General features: G+C 38.6%; 1 protein-coding gene across 1 annotated transcript in view; it reads left to right on the forward strand.

Annotated features, from left to right (window-relative positions):
- The first annotated feature begins 11,375 nt into the window (after positions 1 to 11,375).
- The window catches only part of esr2b (estrogen receptor 2b), a 33,152-nt gene continuing 21,895 nt past the window's right edge, over positions 11,376 to 22,632 (forward strand). Inside the window, exon 1 of the mRNA XM_039652091.2 lies at positions 11,376 to 11,572. The gene's annotated coding sequence lies outside the window, so the exon portion shown is untranslated. The remainder of the gene's footprint in view (positions 11,573 to 22,632) is intronic.

The raw sequence follows: 22,632 nt of genomic DNA on the forward strand, positions 1-22,632 counted from the left end.
GTGATACCAACTTAACAGGGTACAAGTCACTTTCTCTCTCTGTTCCTTGGTCTAGAAATATTTTTTACTCTGAAATTGTTAGTGAATTTGACAAAGAATCGCCTAGTAACACACAGACTATTTGGGTATAAATGACTGTTCCGAAAAAGTTTGCAATAAGGTAGACACTATTAGTTGGACTCCGTTTTGTTTTAAACAGTGATGATGTTTTTTGTGGGCGGAGCCTACTGGAGAGACGGAACCAGCTCCCCCTCTTTAGACATAACAGGCCTATTTCACAAAAATGGCCACTTTTGTGAAATAAGCCTTATATGGTTTGAGGTTGAAGCTTCAGCCACACAGTTGGCTTGTTCGACCTCATAGCTCTGCACAGACCGACTGGCGGCTGACTTGAAACAGCACATGCTGGTTAGAAATTTTGTCTGAATTGAGACAGCGCCGATGCAATGCGACTGCGACGTTTGCCACAAAAATACTGCGAGAGTGATTCGAGAGCAGTCGGAGGACTCAGCCAGTGCAGCTTCCCAAAAGCGGCTACACAAGCTCTGATGACCATAGATATCGTATATGCTGCGTCCAAATTTGCATACTATCCGTCCTAAATAGTATTCGAAAATAGAATTAGTAGGTCCCAAATCGTAGGATGTTGAAATGAGTGTTCCAAAGAGACCCGGATGGTCTACTATTTCCGGTCAGAATCTGAAGTGTAAGTCGATGCAAACTCTAAGGGCTGATATACGCCTTATTCACGGCAGCGCCATCTTTGATTTTTAATGAGAATGAAAGCGAGGCTGTGAGGGATAGACATGCATCTCTTCAATGGGCTGTACTGTTATTTAATGTGTTTTCGGATTGTTCTGCTCATGAAACACTGGAAAAATATCTTTCCAAGAAATTTCAGTTGACAAAAAAATCCCGACATTGTAAGCTGTGGAAAATTGTAAGTTATCTAGGAGCTTTATTCAGCTTTTTACAGCGGATGCCATTGGAAACACAGTAAGTCTATCCCTCGGCTCACAGCCTCACTTTCATACCTGTCATGGCGCTGCTCTGAATAAGGTCTATTGCCCACAACCCATCGCGAGTTGGACGAAGGTTCGGTTAGAACTACAAACACGAGTGAAAAGTGTTCCAAAACTACAGACATGGAGGACGCACGAGTCCGACGGTTATGTAGAAAGGTTTAGATAAATGGGTTTGAGTGATTGATTATCAGAATCTAACCTGAGGAAAATGTATTTATTCAGTGTTGTCCACATTATATTCCATCTACAGCAACATTGTGAACTTTTGCAAAGATACGTTTAGCCATTAGCTTTTAAATGCATTATTATATTCAAATTCCAAACACATGAGGAGAGTCTCGGCATGAAAGACCCACGACTGGCAGATGAACGTGCTACAACATTTCTCTCCGAAACGGTAAGAAATTAGATTGAATGGAAGATTTTAACTGTGACGAGATGATCGACGGCAGTTTACGGTGACAAGATGATTGGCAGGGCAGTTTACAGTGACAGGATGCACGTAAAGATGACGAAGTAGTATGTCCCAAAGCTTGCCTACTCTTTTTGCTACACACTCAAAAGTATGTACTTTTTCTTCACAAAATGAGTACATACTTTTAAGGGCGTAGTATAAGTAGGTGAATTGGGACACAGCAACAGAGACTAGATGCCCATATTGGCCACTGGGCAGTAAGAAATCTGCGTGACTTCTGCATTGGTACTGCAAATGAAACGGTGTCAATCGCAGTTGGCTCGTAATATTTTTATGAACGTAAACAAATGTGAACGACGACGCTCAGGACAGTTGACGGGCCAGTGCTGGTTATTCTCAATCCGTTACTTGTACGCTGCGTGGAAAGCTTTGTGTGTGCACACATCCGAAGCAGCGGCCTATAGCCGCGTCTCAGATAACGCACCAAATCTGAATTGAGCTCTCTTTCGTGTTCTTGCTCAAATTCCCCAAAACAAAGGCAAAAAGGAGTAAAATGTAATCAGTAGATAAAGATGTGGAGCAGTATCAGTGTATTGGATTCATTAGTCTTAAAGTGACAGCAGCCTAATATGTTAATCAAACAAATGACTAAGAAAAATAATTTATTCACTTCTCTTGACTGAATAACTTTTGTAACTTTAATAAGGGTTAATCTATGTTTTTATTTATTAGTCAGTGAATATCCAGTGCTATTTTATATTTGATTAATTTTGCCAGTGTCTCCACCTGAAAACTACTGTTACTTGTCTTTAATAATGTTTTAAATGTACTCACCTAAATGATTATTAGGAACACCATATAATTCTGTGTTTGACCCCCTTTCGCCTTCAGAACTGCCTTAATTCTTCATGGCATTGATTCAACAAGGTGCTGAAAGCATTCTTTAGAAATGTTGGCCCATACTTATAGGATAGCATCTTGCAGTTGATGGAGATTTTTGGGATGCACATCCAGGACACAAAGCTCCTGTTCCACCACATCCCAAAGATGCTTGAGATGGTTGAGATCTGGTGACTGTGGGGGCCATTTTAGTATACAGTGAACTCATTGTCATGTTCAAGAAACCAATTTGAAATGATCCAAGCTTTGTGACATGGTGCATTATCCTGCTGGAAGTAGCCATCAGAGGTCATTAAACCTGCAAATCCAGCTATCATTAAACCTCTTCTTAAAAAACCAAACCTAGATCCTGAACTTCTGTCAAATTATACAGACCCATCTCTAATCTCTCATTAATCTCAAAAGGTCAGTTGTTCAAAGGTAAGCTGATCGGATTTTGGTTATCGGATTGGATCAAATCTTGAAAATGGGTTGTTCAAAAGGGAAAGAAGGAATCTGAAATCAGATCAGATCAGGGAATCAAATTGTAGTTTTAATCTGGATCAAACCTTCAGTTTGTGTTGTTCAAAACTTGATTTGGATAACTTTGATAAAAAAAAAAAACAGGATTATCCTGATCCAAACAGGGGGTAGGATTTCAAGGTGGATTTCAGGAAGAAATTGAAGAAATTAGTCAAATAATACATTTGTATCATTTAGTGTATATACTTATATTTATATTTTGCACTTGACTTGTGTAACCGTTGTAACAGTAAGTAGATATAGGCTAACAATTAAGCTAGTAAAAATAAAATAAAAATTATCTTGTCCCCATGAAATAATCCCCCAAACAGATTTCAATAACAAATAAAAATAATATATTAATTTTTCGGTCATTTATCATTTTTTAAGACGTTTTCAAAATGTCCACAATGTATTTGTTAATGTATGTTTGTTGTTTATTTTGTTGTGGTCATAAAATAAATTATGATTAGAAGTGGATGTTTATGTTATTTTTGAGTATTTTCTCAAAATAAGAAACACTTACAGTGACACCATGTTGGCTCTTCTGCCTATTCTTTACATATCTGGTAGCCCACATTGTGAAATGTTGTCCCATTTAGAGCACTGGAAATCCAGATTTGGGAATCTTGAAAACTGTGTATCTGGTTCAGGGTGATCCAGTCCAATGATATAAGTAATAAAAGTAAGACGGATTACCTGATCCTGGATAGGAAAAAATGGGATTTCCAAATCCGGATAATTTTGATCCAGATTAAATGTTTTGAACAACTGGCCCAAAAGTGTTAGAAAAAGTGGTTTCCTCAGCTTCATTTTCATCTCAGTTCCAATGGTTTGTACGATAAATATCAATCTGGTTTTCGCTCTCAATACAGCACAGAGACAGCCCTCCTCAGAGTGACTAGTGACCTCCTTATGGCCTATGACACGGGTTCCACCTCTCTGCTTATCCTTCTCTGCTTAAAACTTTTAACAGTGGTATTGAAATTAGAATAGAGAATTGTGATTTATCACTGAAAAATTAAAACAATTTTAAGGCTTGTAAAACATATTTATGGCTGGTACATTTTGACAGGTGTGGCAAAAAGTTTTAGATAAGTGTTAAGTTTTAGTTGTAATCATAAACGTCTTCAAAGGGTGATGAAGATGTTTTTTTTTTTGTTTTTTTTTTGCATTCTGATTTTAACATCGAAAGGTACAAGACCTTAAACCATAAATAAAGTAAATACATACTTACTCAAACTTTTGTTGTACTCTGGTTTAATTTTGAAATTGAGAAAATGCTAATAATATTAGTTTATGGTAATTGTTTGTGCTGAACTGTTTTTTTCCAAAAGAGAATGCTTTTTTTTTTTTTTAGAGAGAAACACAAGGTTATTGAGTGCAGTGCAGTCTATTATTCTGACAGGAGAAGGTCTTTACCGAGTCAGTTCACGGACACTGGAACCTTAAAACAACCTTTTTCTGCAGTTGATTTTATAGGATTCCAGTCTTTGAACTGAAAATGACTTACAGGTTACGTAAAAAAATATTGTCCTGTAAAGTCGGATTTGAGATCATCTAGCAGCTCCTTCTTTAACTCGTCTGAAAAACAAGAATCTGGCTCTAGATAAGCTTTTTTATTTGTTGTGCATAAATTCACATAAATCTGAGCCTGAAAATAATCCGAGAAAATGACTTTGGCAAAACCTTTGTAGGAAAACGCTTAGTTTGTGCATAATTAGGCAACAGGGCATCATAAAAACTCCATTAGAACATGGAACCAAGTTTGATGGCACCCAGTCAGCACTGAGGAAGATTAGGTAGTCGTTTGTCAAAGTCTGAAACACTTTTATCATCTTCTTTTCCATTCCCTTTTCTCCTTTTTTTTCTATTCTATGGAGGAGTTCTCTCTTATAACATTAAGACCACAGCCGAACTGGTTTAAGTGAAGAACAGGGATGTAATACTAGGGGACCCAGTTATCTATTGTAAAATCTCACATAAGCCATTAACTGAACCAACCAATAAGTCCATTTTGGAAAGTGAATGCCAGCTCATTTCTCAACTGGCTGTCTATTACAGGAGATAATGGAGTCTCCTAAAACCCAGCTCTGCCCACTCTGGCATTTGCCATTACTGCTGCCGTACAGAAACCAGTTGGAGAAATAACTGTAATTCAGAAATAATTACGAATGGCATTCTGCAAAATTAAACCTAGCCTGCTGAGAAGCGGTATAAGCAGCATATGACGGAATGAAAAATTCAACTCGCTGCCCCCTTGTTCTCTTGCTCTCTCTCTCTCTCTCTCTCTCTCTCTCTCTCCCCAGCAAATGAAAGAGCGTGGAGAGGTCTTGAAAAGGAACACGCGGTTCTTTAATTCCTTTCCAGTTCCAGCTTTTATTTCTCTATGCCGTGAATAGGAGACGAACAGCCTAGGATAATGAAGAAATACAAAGATTTGCAGATGATTTCACATCCCTTTTGTGAAACTTTCAGTTTTTGACAAAATCAGCAAATGCACATTATTTCTTAATTGACCTTAGTCAAGGTAACTTGACACCATATTGAGCTCAAGTAATTTTTTAAAACTTTCAAAACTGCTTCATGGAGTTTTTGCACTTGAAGATTTTTTAGCTGAATTATTTTAAACAAGTTTGTTAAACAAACTGTTCTTCTATTCTGCAGCCTAATCTTCAATTCCAGTCAAGAAATAAATATAAAGCTACTCTGAAGGTCTATGTGCTATTTTCTCTGATTGTTCTTAAAGGTGCACTCAGTCATTCTCCCCTCTTTTAATAAATAATAGTTATCGTTTAATATTTATTAAAACTATATTATTTGTAACCTAATAAAAGCTTTTCAAAAATTGGCTCATGGAGGCCTCCATGTTGATGTCATAAAACCAGCTGAATACTCCTCCCTTAATCTTGGTATCACTTCTTTCCTTGGTTTTCTAAGAGCATTTTGGGAATTTTTACGGAGTGCACGTTTCAGTGCCCTGGAAGTATTACGCGACTGAGACAGCTTGTTAAATGTCCGACTACTTTGAAATACATCTCAATCAAAAGACTCTTCTTTCTAGCATATATTTCAAATAAGTCAAGTATACTTAAGTATAATTTATATAGGCCTATACCTCTGAGAACCTCTGAGAAATCTGAGAAGTACATAAAAAGTAAGCCGTAGCAGCTCCTGGCTATAAATTTAGGTAGGGCAGATTCTGGGCCTTAGCTCTAGTTTTTGATAACAGCATGCCAAATAGTTCCCGACCTGATGCAGACACAGCTGCTCACTGCAGAGCAAATGGAGCTGGTGGTCATTTGACTCTACACTGAGGACCACGCGTCTTGTTCTGTAGCGAGGTTTACGTAAGGTCACAAAAACATAAGCGGGGCGAGTCTGAAATCTCCCGGCGCTCTATGAGAGCGTGCTGCAGTTCCATTTTCACCACAGATTTACGTTGGAGATTTGTGGGACGCTGATGAGCTAGGGAGAGCTCAGAGACGGGCCTCCTCGCTTAGGCCTATCCACATTTTTCACACAGTTTTCCACACAGTTTTTCCTCCGTTTAAAAAAAAAAAACCATTGCATCCGCATTCCAAACCAACAGGTGGCAATATAACTCTAACCGTTGTTAGCCATGTAAGACAATCAGAAGCCTGGAAAAACGCCCTCTGACGTCACAAGACAAAATCTTTCACAAAAAGATTTTTTTTTTCAAAATCTTCAAAACTCTAACATTGTGAACCTCCTTGCAGTTCACACCTGGTGACGTCAGGAAGTGCAGACCTAAGGCCACTGGCCTTGAGTCCAGGAGGGCACGCGAGAGTAAGCTTGTTCAACTTGAACCAGCGCTGCACAGACCGATCGGTGAATGACATTAGAGAGCAGATGGCTCCGCGTGCCATTCAATCGCTCTCGCCTTACTTTGATGTCATAAATCGATCGGTCTGTGCAGCGCTAGTTTATGGGGTGAGAATTGTTGCATTATTCCAAATAAATAGATTATGATCCACCACAAATAAATGTAAAGAGATTTACAAAATATACCAAATTCACAAATTAATAGATTAAGACCGGCCACATTGAGCTGACCAATCGTGGTACATTCTCGCTGCAACCAATCATGTTAGGCTTTACACTTGGGCGGTCTTGCCCTTAATTAACTTTGCTCGTTCAACTCTGTCTATGGTTCATCTGCATTGGCTCGAATAGGAAGTGTAAGGCTAAGGCCCAAAGCAAGGCTAAAAAAGGCTAAAAGCATCTATAAGTTTCTGTCACATGTCTGTCCTGTCTTGGACAGTTGGCTGCACCAACTGGTATCAGCGGGGTGTGATGATGGGAGCTGTCTCATATCGGAAGGTCATCTCGACAGATGCGTCGAACTTAGGTTGGGGCGTTCTCTTCGAGGGCAGACCGGCCTTTGGCCTGTATTCAGACCAGAAGAAGCTCCTTCAAATAAACTGTCTAGAAATGATGGCGGTCGAGAACGCAGTGAATCGCTTCCGTTCATACAGGACCACCATGTTCTAGTCCGTTCAGACAACGTGTCAGCGGTGTCCTACGTGAACCGATGTCAGATCCAGGAACCTGTGCGATCTGACAGAGCGCCTACTCACGTGGTCTCAGCATCACCTGTGCTTGCAGAGAGCTGCACATGTGCCAGGCCACCTGAACGATGGCCTAAACAAATTATCCAAGGACAACGTTTATTACCCCAGGGGAATGGTCCCTATACCCCCAAACAATCCCATTTGGCAAAGTGGAAGTCGACCTACAGTATTTGCGTCAAAAGACAACGCTCACTGCCCGATGTTTTTTTCAAAGAATGAGGACGCGCTGGCCCAAATCTCGCCCTGCCAGCCGCTGTATGCCTTCCATTTGATCTCTCTGTTGCCACAGGTGATCAAGAGGATCTGGGAAACACGCCATTCTGTGCTCCTCATAGCCCCGCTTTGGGAGAATCAGATTTGGTTCCCAGAGCTAATGCGGCTATCACAACAGCCCTGTGGCCGATTCCGGTGAGAACAGATCTCCTCTCTCAAGCTTGCGGCATTCCCATCCAGAGCGCTGGTCTCTGCACGCATGATTGATCAATGGGTACCCGTTGCCCTGCCAGAAGGAGTGATGAACATGATCACGCAGTCTAGAGTTCCCTCTACTAGAAGGCTTTATGCGTCTAAATGGTCTGTTTTCTCCAAATGATGCACCGACAAAAATCTGGACCCTCGGACATGTTGGTTCTGCCGGCTGCTTAGTTTCCTACAAGAGCTGTTGGATAAGGGGAGGTCTCCATCCACGCTTAAAGTCTACGTGGCAGCCGTTGCAGCGTTCGCAGAGTCAACGTGCGACCGGTCATTAGGGAAAAATTTGCTTGTCATCCGCTTCCTTGCAGGAGCCAGAAGGATGAACCCTCCGTGCCCCTGTCAGTTCCTGGGCCAAATGACTCGAAAGTCATCCCCAAACCTAGACACGGCTATGTTTCTAAAGTGATTGGCACTCCTTTCAGAGTGCAGGTCATTTCTCTATTGCGAAAAGCGAAAGCAATGTTATTCTCCTCTGCCCAGTCAGGGGACTGAGGGTTTACATTGCATGCTCCGCTCCTTTCAGGCACTCGGAGCAACTTTTCGTTTCGTTCGGTGGGCGCACCAAGAGTCTCGCCACCTTAAAACAAAGCCTGTCCAGATGGATAGTGGACGCTATAGCAGCCGCTTACGCCTTATGGTGGACGCTATAGCTGCCGCTATCTGTCAGTTTTACGCCTTATGCCGCAAAAGTCTGCAATGCCATTTAGGCATCAGGGCTCATTCCACTACATGGGCATGGTCCAGCGGAATTTCTATTCACATCTTATGTGTGGCGGCAGATTTTATAACCTTGAACTTCCCACTCTGCAGGCTAAATTTCTGTCAGTTTAAGTGAGGTGTACTGTTTCTGTCCAGATATGATCATGCGCAGGCTACTCTCACGTGTCTTTGCTCTTCTGGTTGAGCTGCACCAGTAGGTATGTGCTATCTGCTTATACAGACTGGCAGCTCCGCTCTGTATTCCCTATGAGTGCTTTTGTACAAGTGCTGGCCCACGCTGCTGGCCGCGTTATTTTCCCACTTATCTGGGTTCCACGGGAAACCTTGGGACTCATGAGTGGACACTAGGCGCGCACGGCGTTAACAAAGGGTTCCCGTAGCCTAAGCTACTGTAACTTACACAATTCGAGAGAACCTCTCGTAAGAGAACGTATTGGTTACCTGGCGTACCTTCGGTTCTCTCTAGATGAGGGAACGAGTATTTCAACGCATTCTCACCCCAAGGCGTCACCTTTGACCATGCTTCAATATTTGACGTTTTAGGCGCCCTTTAGCGTCACTTACATGACGCGATCCTACGGCGTCATCTAACTGACGCTAAAGGAAAGCGTCTGTTAGAGGACGCGGTTAGGTTTAGGTGTGGGGTGGGGGTAGGGTACACGCGATCCTAGGGCGTCATCTAACTGACGCTAAAGGCCGCCTAAAGCGTCAGATATTGAAGCATGTCCAAATGCTTCCCAAGGCGTCAGTTAGGTGACGCCTTGGGAGTGAGAATGGGCTGAGTATTTCGTAACCTGCCACAAGTGGCTTTCACTTCAGTTGATGAAAACCAGAGAAACAGCCTCCAAGCCCTGCTTACGTGACGTCACGTCTGGCTCAGTGCTGCTGCAGTTCCTGCAGGGCAGCCTATGAGCACGCAAGACAGACAACAAAATTTGCTCAATTTGAATGAAGCTTCCATAGTTTACAGCTCCATTTTAAAGGTGTAAATATATTAAAAATGTATCAGATTCAGTTCCCGCCTCGAGTGTAAAGCCTAACGTGATTGGCTGTAGCGAGAACGTACTACGACTGGTCAGGTCAATGTGGCCGTTATCTGATTGGCTTGAGGAAACAGTGTGTGGAGTCCACTTATTTGTGGATTTGTCTGCACCTCAATGCTGAAAGTGTTTCAAATGCATGAGGGGATTTACAAATGCTCAGGAACCGATTCACAAATGCTTGTGGGGATTTACAAACTCACAAAAAGTGGTTCACAAATAAATGCCAGGCAGAGTTGTGTTTGTGGCATAAAAACATTTGTAAATATTTTTATTTGCAAATCTCATTCTATTTATTTATGAGTTTTAACATTTTTGTGAAACTTGTGGATTTCTTTAAATTCATTTATGGATCATAATCTATTTATTTGGAATAATGCAACAATTCTCAACCCACATGGACCACTTGCACTGAACTTCCATTTGGAAACAATACATATCACTTATTTCCAGTGTTCTGCCAATTTTTGCTGCCTTGTCGAAAAATGCTACCGTAGCACGAATTGATCATAGAATGCCGATTAAAGTCGAATGAAATACAATTATAATACAATTCTAAGGAGTAGCTACTTATACTGTAGACTACTGTTTTTATTTTTAAAACGGTGTGAAAAGTAAAAATTATCATATAATATTCATCTTTGACTTGTCAAAGCACCTTTCATCAGAGTAACTAAAACTTTCAGTTGTTCCTTTTCAGCTGGCTGACCGTACAAATATGATAGTAAGCATTTTTTAAAGTGAAATTATACATTATAACAGGAAAATGTACCTTTTGTATAAAAAAAAAACCACGGAGTCTGCACATGCGCATAACCGGTAAGTAGCAAATCTCGATGGGTAGCATGAATGGGCTATATGCACGCATAAGTTCCGCATTTGACGCAAGGATGCTCATCTATTTCCGGTTGTGGAGATTTAAGCGGAGGAGAACAGAGGAAACGGGATTGTGGCAGAGTCTTCAAAATTTACTGTCCTCCCGTCTTTGAAACGAAACGTATACGTTTAGATGTAATTTTGTGTATTGTTATGTTTATTTAATATAATTTTAAAAAGAAGCATAAACACAACGAGGGGTGTCTGTTTTATCTGTTTTTGCGACTAACGTTTCTTAACCATGGAGTATAAAATTCAATATAAATTCTCGGTATTGCTTGGACTCTACGATCGGCGGAAGTTATCGAGCATCCTTACACATTCATTCACCGGAAATACCGCCGTGCATAGAGCCCATTGTCAGAACACCTGTTATGTTTACTTTCAATGTATTGTGGTCAAAGAGTTGAACAAATGCCTCCTAAAATGAGTGTCTGTTAGATTTTATATTTCGAACATTATTATTGACAGAAGAAATTATATTTTGATGTTTACTGTGTGCAGAATTTTCAAAACTCATCGGTAATGTTACATCTGTAATTGTGTTATTAAGCTGTAATTAACTTTCAATTACAGCTTAATAACACAATTTGTTAGCAGGTTTTCAAGATCTTGCTGTAATTTAAAGTCCTCATCTCTGAAAAATGTTAAATATTTTGCACACCAGCTAATAAGTTACTAATAAGTTTTATTGTCGTGAGAATTACACAAACGGTTTATCATAACTTGGATATCTCTGCCTCGTGCAGTAAAAGGGGCGGCTCCAAGAGGGCGCGGCTGGCGGTGACGTACTTTTCTAATTTTTTTATATCCAAAGACAGATTTCTTCCAAAGTACAACCAGTCAAAGTGCGCCATTAGGACACTACCAGCCAGGTGTTTGCATGTCCCTCTCTTGCGTCTGTCGCTCACTTCAGTGCTGCTCTTTCTTTTTGTGCGCGCAGTAAATCAGATCGATACGACACACAGCTGATCAAACAGATCTGCTCCCCAGCTCACATCACCTGCTGCCTGCTTGCTGCTGTCGGTAAGTGCCATTTCTAACTAACGTAAAACCATAGGCTACTAAAAGGGCAACCATAGTTTCCGACATTAAAATGTGCTAACTTGTGCTAGAAAACAAACTGACCAAAATGAAAAGACTCTAAAATATGTTTACACTGTTTTACATCCAGTATTCATGTAGGCTATAATTATTATCCTGTGTAAGTGACACGAACTATAGTAACTGTCGGAAACTATGGTTACCATTGTAATTTGTGTTGAAACTGATTTAAACTTGAATATACCTTGGACGAATGCGCCTATATGATGATCAAATGATTTGCTTCGATGCTGCTCACTAGAAATAAAAAAATTACCCAATCTTTGTAAAACGTGTGTTGCAGTGGATGAATGAGGTGACTCGATTTTCATGAATTTCATGATTTGTTGTTTGGTGACCACCCAATGTTCTTCAGTGTAACCTTGCCTGACACCCCCTACAACAATATTCAATATATTCAAGAGGGTGCTAGAATATATCGCTTAAAAAAAATAATGAAAAATTGGGCTATTAATGGCCATCATTTTAATAAGTCTGTTGGTCAGTGATCAAACATATAATTGGTTTACCTTAAAAAAAAAAAGTAAGTTACCTGGTTGCCTTAATTTTTAGGTAATTGAAATGAAAAACATTGTGGTACAAGGAAGTAATACAACAAAAAACTCAATGTTTCTGAACCATATTAATTATCTAAGTTGATTTGATAAAAGAAAAAAAGTTGTGATAAATCATGACAACTTTTGTAATAACTTTTACAGTAACATAATACTAAAATCTTTATAGTCCTATAACTATTGTTTAACTTATTTGGCGAAAAGGTGATTATGATGTGCCTGACATAGGCTAGTCTAGACTTTTTGCAGACAGCGTTTTTTTCCTCTACACAAACAGTCTATTACTCAATGTTGATCACGATAAGATTATAATGACATTAGTGATAAGAGAAATGAGGGGTTTTAGTGGAGAGGTTGAAAACGGTTGACGTGACGGACGATCCAATGACAGAAGAAAATTATAAAAATTTGGTGTTTCAGTGAATAAGACATCAGAATAACAGACCATCATCTGAGTGGTGTAATTTATCAACCACATTAAAGTAATAACAAGAGCATTTGACATATTTATTGAATATGGTGTTGTTAACTTGACAATCTGTTGCTGTTTTTTGTTCATGTTTTGTATATTAGAGGCCAAGGGCAAATCTTTCAAAACATCTGTTCTGCGGATACATTAACCAAAACTCTTCATTTGAAGATTCAGTTGAAGTACATCATATTTCAGAAGTATTGTTTTGCGAGTGAGGGTTTGTATGGTGTGAACTCTTTTAGATAAGTGAACTATGTATTCTGTGCATATAAAACATGAGTTTCAATTGTTTGGCCGCTATATAATTCCCATACTTGAATAAACCAGCTGATTTAGAGCATATTGAAGCACATTTTTTGAAATTACCGACATTTTTTTTTTTTTTTTTTTACACTGGGGACCACCTGTAGTTAATCCTTTTCCATTCTCTTGTCCCACATGCTAAAGTTAAACTTCTTCATATAATCCCAAATGTCTTTGTCTATCCGAATCTAAATCCAAAGCAAAATTTAGAACATAGGCTACTGTAAGTTGCTAGGACACATTATCTCAAAGGATCAGTTCATGTGTCTCCCCTCCTCTAAGTTAAACCTACAACCTTTACAAAATTACAAGAATGGATTTTCAGTGTGTTTTGTTGAAGGGAGACACTCCAGAGAATGTGAGGGAGGAGAAGAAACACTTTTTTATCAGTTTAGACAGAGGTCCTTGTCCTCTTGAGCAATGGATGAGGACTCGCACTGGACATGATGATCTGATATCATTCAAAATGATGTCTACAGCCTGCGCTCCTTTTAAATTAATTTACATTGGATTGCCACACTGTTATAGACGACAACCTATGCAAGAGTAAACCATTCACTGTATTTACTCCTAATTCTTTGAATCTCTTAAAGAAATGTAATAGCCGTGTAGCATTTAAAACCAGATATTTCTGTTTTGGGGTTTTTAGCAATAGGTTTTAGCTTTGGTCAAAACAAACAAATGTGGACTACTCTGTTGACAGGTTTGCTGGCTTGACAAGTGCTATGATTAATTCGGTCTGATTTAGTAACGTCACTCTCTCTCCTTCTTATTTGTGAGAAGCCAGTCTCAATTAGGAGAACATGAATGGTGTCAGCAATTGGAGGGGTTTCAAGCGTGAAGAATGTGCATGTGTACAAAAACCCATGTGTTTATGTGCATAATTATTTGTGTGGAGGTTCGTTAAGTGTAGACGAAGTCCAGTTACTGGGGTGATGTGGGGCATTAATGTGAAATTAATGGAAACTTAATTCTTCTGTAAGTTCAAAGTAATCTCAAGTTGGCAGGAAGACCTTATTAGGATGGAGAAAAGTTCACCCAGGGACTCTGTGTGTTGTGTAGGGGTTTCTTCATCCTGTCCTTGGCTTTTTGTTCAGTGGTATGTGTGTCTGGACTTTAGCCAAGAGCTTTACCAGAATGGCAGTAGGAAAGTGCTAAAGTTTCACCGGCTCCCAACTGAAATAGACCATACTTTAAAAAAAAATGTAAAGTTATTACGAGGGTGAATTAAAATGGACTAGTGTTTGGTTGTTATGGGCTGCTGTTTGAAATTCCAAGGAGCAGGACAAATAATGGATGACTGAATAAATACCACGAAGAGTGAGAGCATATCAAACAACTAATGTACAATTAATACTGGACAAGTAACTAAGCAAAACTCAGGGCTTAAATACACAGGGAGCAGGTCTAGAACACAAATCAGTGAGGTTACGTTTACACATCAACAATCTACAAAAAACGGAAAAGTATTTCCTTTGTGTTTTTCGCGTGCAGACCACAACGTTGTCCAAATGATCCCTGTTCACACGGTTAGGCGGTAACAACTAAAATCACTACAAGGCTGCCAGGCCAGAAGTTGGTGATGTCACTTTGTAAAGAAACACAACACGTAATGTGTATGCGCATGACATCATCATTTTCACAATTTTGAGACAATAACGGTATCTTTTTCAAAACGGTATCGTTTTCAGGCCTCCAAAACAATATTGTTGTGTAAATGGACAGCCAAAATTAAGCAGGAAAATGAAGTCCTATTCCAGGGTTCACATTGTCATAAAAAGCCTGAGTTGTTAAAATGGTGTTTACCAGGAAACATTCTATATCAATTACAGTCACAAAACCAATAGGACAATAATGGACATTTCTGCTGTGAATATCTAAATAATCCATAAACTGTGCCGTTTCATCATCTAAATGTGTTCTTTGTGAGTGAATCCCCTAGTAAAATTGTGTATAATTCTCATCCAGTGTTTACATCTGGAATAGTCATTGAAATTCATGGTCAGAAAGTGCGGCACGCCTGTGTTCTGCATTCTCACGCACACTCCCCCATCTTGCTCTGTCCCCTTACTTTTTGCTGCGTGTATTGTTAAAACAAATGAAGAATGCTTTAAAATATGTTATACACTACTGATCAAAAGCTTGCTCTCAGTACATTTTGTAAAAATAATACCTTTATTCAGGATTGAAATGATCAAAAGTGACAGTAAAGACTGTTTCAAAAGATTTTAAATCAATGCTGATCTTTTGAACGTTCCATTCATCAAAAATTGTAATGTTTCTGGGTCGATTCTTTATGTATGTGTGTTCTTCTCTCAGACAGAACGCAATGTTTCATGAGTTGTCTCAGTAAAAGCGTTGGCACATCAGTGTCTCACCTTTACTCTTTTTGTTTACTGAGGCAGCAAGCCAGATCTCTGACCTAAAACCCTCAGATGCCCTTTAGCCTAGAGAACAGGGAACTCGGCGTATTAAAGTCAAGTTTGTTGTTTTGAGTGTTTTTTTTTTTTTGTAGATTTTGTTTTCATTCATTCACCCAGTTTCATTGAGATTTGATTTACAATATAAACATTTAAATTAAATTTGTCTTATTTCATTTCAGTCTCTGTACTCATAAAACTCTGAACTAAATGAACCCTTTTTGAGTGAATTCACCTGCAGGAGAAGTATGGGAAATAATTATCTCTGTAATAATTCTCTATAAAGAATTTCAGTCATTTTATGATAAATGTCTTCTGCATTCAGAGTATTACCCCCAGATTTCCACAGAATTTGGAGCACCTATCATTCAGAAAGGTCTACGCATATTGAGCCCTTGAGCATTCGTTTCTGAAATACTTATTAATAGAATAAATAAAAAATACTTTTTTATGCTTTCCCTACAAAAGCAGTGCCGTAAGTAACTAGTCATTTTCTTCTCTTCCTCTCTTTCTCTCTCTTTCTTCTTGCATTTTTTTTAGTACGTTAAGTTTTAGACTTGCTTATATTATACACTCCTATGCTCCTAAGCAGTGTATGTTGTTGTTTTGCTATATTTTTTTCTCTGTGTTCGTTCGGGTTCAGTACTCACTACTCCTAATGTGTGTACTAAGTTGGATGGGTTAAAAGCAGTGGACAAATTCATAGTGTGGGTGACCATACTTGGCCTTCCCTAGTGAAAAATAAATACTAAAATATATTTGTATGCTTTGTATACTGCGGTATATAGATCAGGAAATAATGCTGAGGTCCAACTAAATATTTACTTCTGTATATTTGATTGCTAAAGTGAAACTATTGCAATTTATACTTTAGGTACACTTTACATATCTTGAATTTTAATTATACAGTGATCATACTATAAATCAATAATTTACTATCATTACTTATATTAAACACATTTTGGGCCTAATATTAAGAAACATGTATTCTGCAATACAGAAAACTCCAAATAAGGTTTAATGATAATAATATTTATATCAGCAAGTCTCAAGCAATATTTCAGTGAATATATTAATGGGTTTGTAGTATAGGCAAGTTAGTAGTATTAAATAAATGTAGAATTTAAAGACATTTTGAAATAGGAACCTGCCAATCTAGGACATACATCTATCATGGAAAACACTCTGGAGTGGTCACACCACATGATATTTGGTCGGACCACATGATGTTTTCAAAGTCAGTCAATTTACAGTACAGAATTGGCCACCTAAACTAAACAAGCTAGCTCCCCACAAAATGTCACTATAAAATGTATACTAAATAAATATATATATATAACTTTAATAGTATTATTTTTTAAAGTCATACCACATGACATCCAACTTTGGTAACTAATTACCAACCATTACAAAGGTTTTTTTTTCTTTTTTCAATTTGAGAGAATTACAAGCCTGCTTGTGGCTTCCATGGGTCCTTGGTAAATTGGTATGATGTAAGTTCCTGTGTTTGAATAGTTTAACATAAAGTCCCAAAATGGCAATTTCTTGATGGTCATCATCGGACAAAGTTTGTTTGCTTTGAATTTTTTTTTTTACAGAATTACAAATCATTCCATACAGAGCAGAAAATAAATTAATACATTTAGAGTAATTTCTAAGACGTTTTCTAAACAGACAGGGCCGGACCAGTTTGGGCCAGACGGTCGCACCACATGATGATTTTGACACTTTAAATAACAAAAAAAGTTACCAATAACTAAAGGTTTTTGAAAAGTTAATGTGAGTACACATGGGAGAGGAACTACGAATATACAGTATCTTTTTAGGCATTTAGACTCGTTTGTACCTTAAAAATGCAATCGGACAGAAAATGTAGGCGCAAGGCCGGCGATTGCTATAGGCGAACTAAGCGGTTGCCTAGGTTGTTTCGGGTGCTCTCTAGTGTCGCCCCTTGACCTATTTAACATTCTCTGCTACTTCCCGTTAATCGAAAAATCACAGAATTAGAATGACAAGCGGGCGGGGGTGTGTTACGTTACGTTAGGCAAGTGCTCAGCTACTGGTGCGTTGATAAAAAATGAAGCGGTATAAATCCTCTGGTGCACAGGACAGGGAAAGCAACAAAATAAAAAGAAAGCCCAGTATAAAGGTAAGTCTTCTTATCTCAGCCATTAAGGTGTCAAATGAAATAAATGTACTTAGTATTGTGCACAGGCATTTAGGCCTACTGGCCATCGAGACTACCGGGAGATTCAGTGACCGACGTGCTTTTTGGGCCAATAAATCTCATAGCCTACTTTTATTTATTTTTTGTCTTAACGGCCCATAAAACTCGTACATCGGCAGCCCATTTGTTTTGTTTTGTTTTGCTGGCGGCGCTGACTTGCTTCCGAGGCAAAAATCAATCTCGCCTAGGGCAACCAAAGGGCTAGAGTAGGCTTCACGTCATTGACCCACATATAAATAAAGTAAACAACATATGGTCAGTTTGAATTGAAATGTTGAAAATTGTATTACTTTTTTTTTTATTACACCAAAATGCACCTATAATGTACAAATAGACTTTTCCCATTAATGGTACTTTAATGGCTCATTGCACATTAAAATGTGGATTTTGGGCTGTCAAAATATGATGAATTATTAAACCAATAACCAATTATTAAAATTATCCTGACCAGTCCTCAAATTACACAAATTAAAGGGGTGGTTTAATGCCCTTTTCACAAGATGTAAAATAAATCTCTGTTTTCCCCAGAGTGTGTATGTGAAGTTTTGATTCAAAATACGCCACAGATATTTTTATATAGCATGTTAAAGTTAGATTCACTTTTTGAGGGTCTGGCCCTTTAAATGCAAATGAGCTGCAACAACACAGTGGGCAGAGCTTCAAGAGTGTTGTGTGTTCGACATCGGCTGAGGCTGGATCAAGCGGCAACATTCTAATCTGAAAAATGAAGCCTATCCGGAAGTGCGAAAAACTGCAATACATCGAAAAATCCGCTAGAGGCCGGTCCCAAAAGAGGCCGGTACTAAAATGTCCGTTTTCACAGCATAAATTCATGCTTTTACAGTATGGTCCCATGGACTTTTATTGTAATCTTCAATATGTTCCGCATGCCTAACAAATGTGAGGGGGGTGAATTTTTTTCTGACTCGTTAGTTTAGATCGTATTTAGATATAAAATGTATGACAAATAAGCGTGGTTAACTTTGATTGACAGCTGATAACGGGCTGCGCCGAGTGGAATTTGACGTCTCGGCCATGATCTGACACAACACATCATACCACCTCTGTATCCTTTCTAAAACTTTTCTATTTTGTATTTCCCAATATTTTCCAGTATGGCGCCGCCCATACCCCCCATAAACAGCCTCAAAACTGTTCTTCAGAGAGTCTATGGGTGACGTCACAGACACTTTGTCCATATTTTTTACAGTCTATGGGCTGGATGTAACCGATCGACAAGAGTAGCCACGTGCAGGCAGGGAGGAGCTGCAAAAGGAGACGGACACTTATATTAAAGTCGGACACTTTCTGGTTACTGTAGTGACAGCTCACGTGGTGTTTGCATACTTTACCACAGCTGAAGTGAAATAAATGCAGCATTTGCCAATATTTCGGACACATTTTCATTCAATACTTTACTGCTTCGTACAGTATCTGTTTGAACTAGAATAAAGATCAAAATAAGCCAATATCCATGAAGTGGAGTCAACAATTTTTAATCAGTTTTATTTTTATAAACATGACACAATATAACATCGCGACTACATGAAAAGACTGTTAACTGTTAAAAAAAACTGATTTGTGAGCTTTAGTGGAACTAAAGGTGTGGGAATAAACACGAAACGCACATGATCGTTGTCATGCGGTAAATCTGGCGAATCGTGGAACAGCTGTGACATCATCAGAGCTTGTGCAGCCGCTCTTGAGTTCTCCGGCTACTCTCAAATCACTCTCGCGGTAGTTTGATAGCATACGTCACAGTCATGTGGAGTCAGACAACCTTTCTAACCAGCATGCACTGCTTCAAGTCACCCATGAATTTATGTTGCTTATGTGGAGTTAACTATCTTCAATTAGCATATTCTGTCAGGATTATCTATAAATCGCTTGTATAGGAACTGTTGTGAGATGCACACAGAGTGACTTTCTATGTGAAAAGACAGATGCTACAGTTTGAGTTGACTCACAAATGTGCTTGACTACAACAGCTCTTCCTCTTCTCAGCATGGACTGCGTGTTCCTGGGGGCGGGGTTTATGTAAATGATACGATTAGTTATGTCACTAACCCGGGAGGAAGCTCATGCACTTCCTACCAGCCGTTTGTTGTAGTCCTTAAAAAACGATTTCTTTAAAAGCAAATTATATTATCATCCTTTGCTTTGAATTTTGAGCGTTATAACTTTACAGATGTTGTTAATGCTCAAACAGGAACATTACACACTAACTAAAGTTAGAAAAGTGAAATCATCATCAACCACAACTTTAAATTCAGAAACGTTAACTGCATGAAAAATAACAACGTAAAATGTATTAAAATAATTTCAGTTCGAGCGAGACCGTTAAACTGCCAAATCGTTTCATTGTGTTTTCCATCAGGAGCAGATTGTTTTGCAGTACATTGAGAGTTGAAGCGGCCGAGACAATCAGCAGAAAAAAAATGTTACTGATGGTTGTATTCCATCCGCACGGACTCAAAAACAAGCAGTTCTGCACGTTCACATTCTTCCACCAACGAACTGGCTTTCTGTGACTCTGTGTTTTAGTGCATGCACAAGAATTAAACTCATGTTATGCTGGTTAATGCAATAGCTTCCTCGCAGCTTTAATGACAGATCATGTCAGGTAAAGGGAAGCAAAACAATCTGCAGATGATATTTAATGTTGTGTCTGCTGGCTTTATTTCCTCAACAGCTTCAAGTTTTAACACACTTTCGTGTTCTCTAGACTTTTTTGCGCTTTTTTTTTTTTTTTTTGGAATGATGCCATTAGCACACTCCAAGTTTATTTGGAATGCCATTGCAATGTGATTTTAAATGACCTCAGTTTGTTATCAGTATAATATTAATGGTTGTTCAACACTGTAATTGAATTTTAATGTCACCAAAATGCATTTAAAGTTTATGCTGAGTGAAGTCTGCATTTCAAAACTTAAGTTCACTTTAAATATTTACTCGTATACTTGGAATATTTCAAACAAGTATATTTAATGCAACTTTAGTTGAACTTCAGCACTGCTTTTGGTACAATATTAGTTGTTCCAATTTAACAGACTTTAAGTATACCAATTTATAGTGTGCCACAAATACATTGTTATACTAAAGTACATATGAATAAATTGTGGTTAAGTGTTATTATTTTTGAAGACCGATGTAATGTTTGTGCACTATTTTATTCATTTGACATGCTGACTTGAATTTGACTAATGATCCTGAACTGTGGTCACAAAATATTATTCTCTCTCTCTCTCTCTCTCTCTCTCTCTCTCTCTCTCTCTCTCTCTCTCTCACTTACACACACACACATATGCTGACTCACTCTCACACACATGCTGGCATGCTGTTTATTCTGGCTCTCTTGAGAATTATCATAGTCTATTTGTTCATCTTTGGTTACATAAAGCATTGTGGACTCTGGACCTTTGTGACAAACTGTTTATAAGAACTTTCCCCTCTGCATCTCTTACTAAATAAACATTGGATTTCGAATTAAAACCAGTGACTGACATGATGTGCCTTTACTGTACACTCCAGTATTGGCCCTCTTTAAGTTACTCTTCTTAAAGTTGCAGACTCTTCTCAAATTTATGGACCGTTGTTGTCAAGGAAATTGTCCATCAGCGCATTTTGTAGAGTGGCCTCTTTCAAAATGTCATCTGCAAAAAAAAAAAAAAAAAAAAAAAAATCTCTACTAACTCCGTCAAAGCAGTTGTCCTTATCCTGTCTGTTTTGGTGTGATGAGTAGTCTAGAAGAGAGCAGTGTAACCCGCCACAGCGTGTATCATGTTTTTCTGTGACGTTCTTCTTTTTTTCCCCAGTCACTTTTTCAGAGAAAAGTAGTAAAAGGAAGTGCATCTGCTAATATAACTAGGAAAAAAAAAAAAACAGGTGTACTTGCAATCATTGGTTGTAGCCTGCCAGGTTTTGTGTCTGGAAAAACCATGTAAATCACAAACAGACCAAGAGACTAATAAAGAAAACGCTGGCAACACCTATTTGACATTTGCTGGACACATTAAGGGCTTGTGCAACATGTACACTGCCATTCTAAAGTTTTTTTAAGTTTGTGAAAAATGTACAATTTTTAAATAACTTTATTTTAAAAATGTAATTTATCTGAGTGAAAAGCTGAATTTTTTTTAGCATCATTACTCCAGTCTTTAGTGTCACATGATCCTTCAGAAATCATTCTAATATGCTGGGTTGCTATAGAGAGCCTAAGTCCCTCCCCTTCCGGTCGACCACCATGGGACCTTATTTCGGAAAAATATCGAATTGTAGTCAATGGCGAGAGACAACAAATATTTTGATCTCGTTTGAATTGTGCCCTGAATTACACATATGATGTTTGTCAATTTAAAAGATAGATTTTAAAGTAAGTGTGATGTAAAACCGTTGAGGTATAAGACTGTGAAAATACGTAATTACAAAGACTACAAACCCCAAAGGCGCACATTTTCTCCCAATGAATGAAGCTAACTTTACTGAGGCTGTCTGTCATTGTTTCTACAGTCTTACGTTATAATCGTAACGTTACGCCGTCCTACCTGAGTGTTTTGTACCAAACTGCACACACACGAGCAGCAGATCTCGTTTCTCTTCCTGGGAGATGTAATTCATAGAGTGATTTTCACATAAACTAAATGTTACTCTTCTGTTGTATGACAAACTGCGACGTTTTTGACTTTCAGAATAATCTTTTAAATTGACAAACATCATATGTGTAATTGAGGGCACAGTTCAGAGGGAATAAAAAGATAAGTCGTCCATCGCCATTGACTACCATCAGAGAATGTCTAATTGAAGAGAATTGGCACTGGCTGGTTACTTCCGGGTTCTGGACTGGCTGCAGTAACATGTCTCTGTCCATGCGGGGGCGCTCGCGGTCGAGTGCAGAATGAATGGGAGTCAATGGGGTTTCACCCCCATAAATCCTCAGGATATTCTCAGGATATAATTTTTTGTCAAGTAATTTGAAATTTGTATTCAAAAGGGAGGGCTAAGAAAAT

This window comes from Pimephales promelas, chromosome 11 (assembly GCF_988280905.1).
Source record: "Pimephales promelas chromosome 11, fPimPro1.hap1.1, whole genome shotgun sequence".
NCBI classification, from domain to species: Eukaryota; Metazoa; Chordata; class Actinopteri; order Cypriniformes; family Leuciscidae; genus Pimephales; species Pimephales promelas.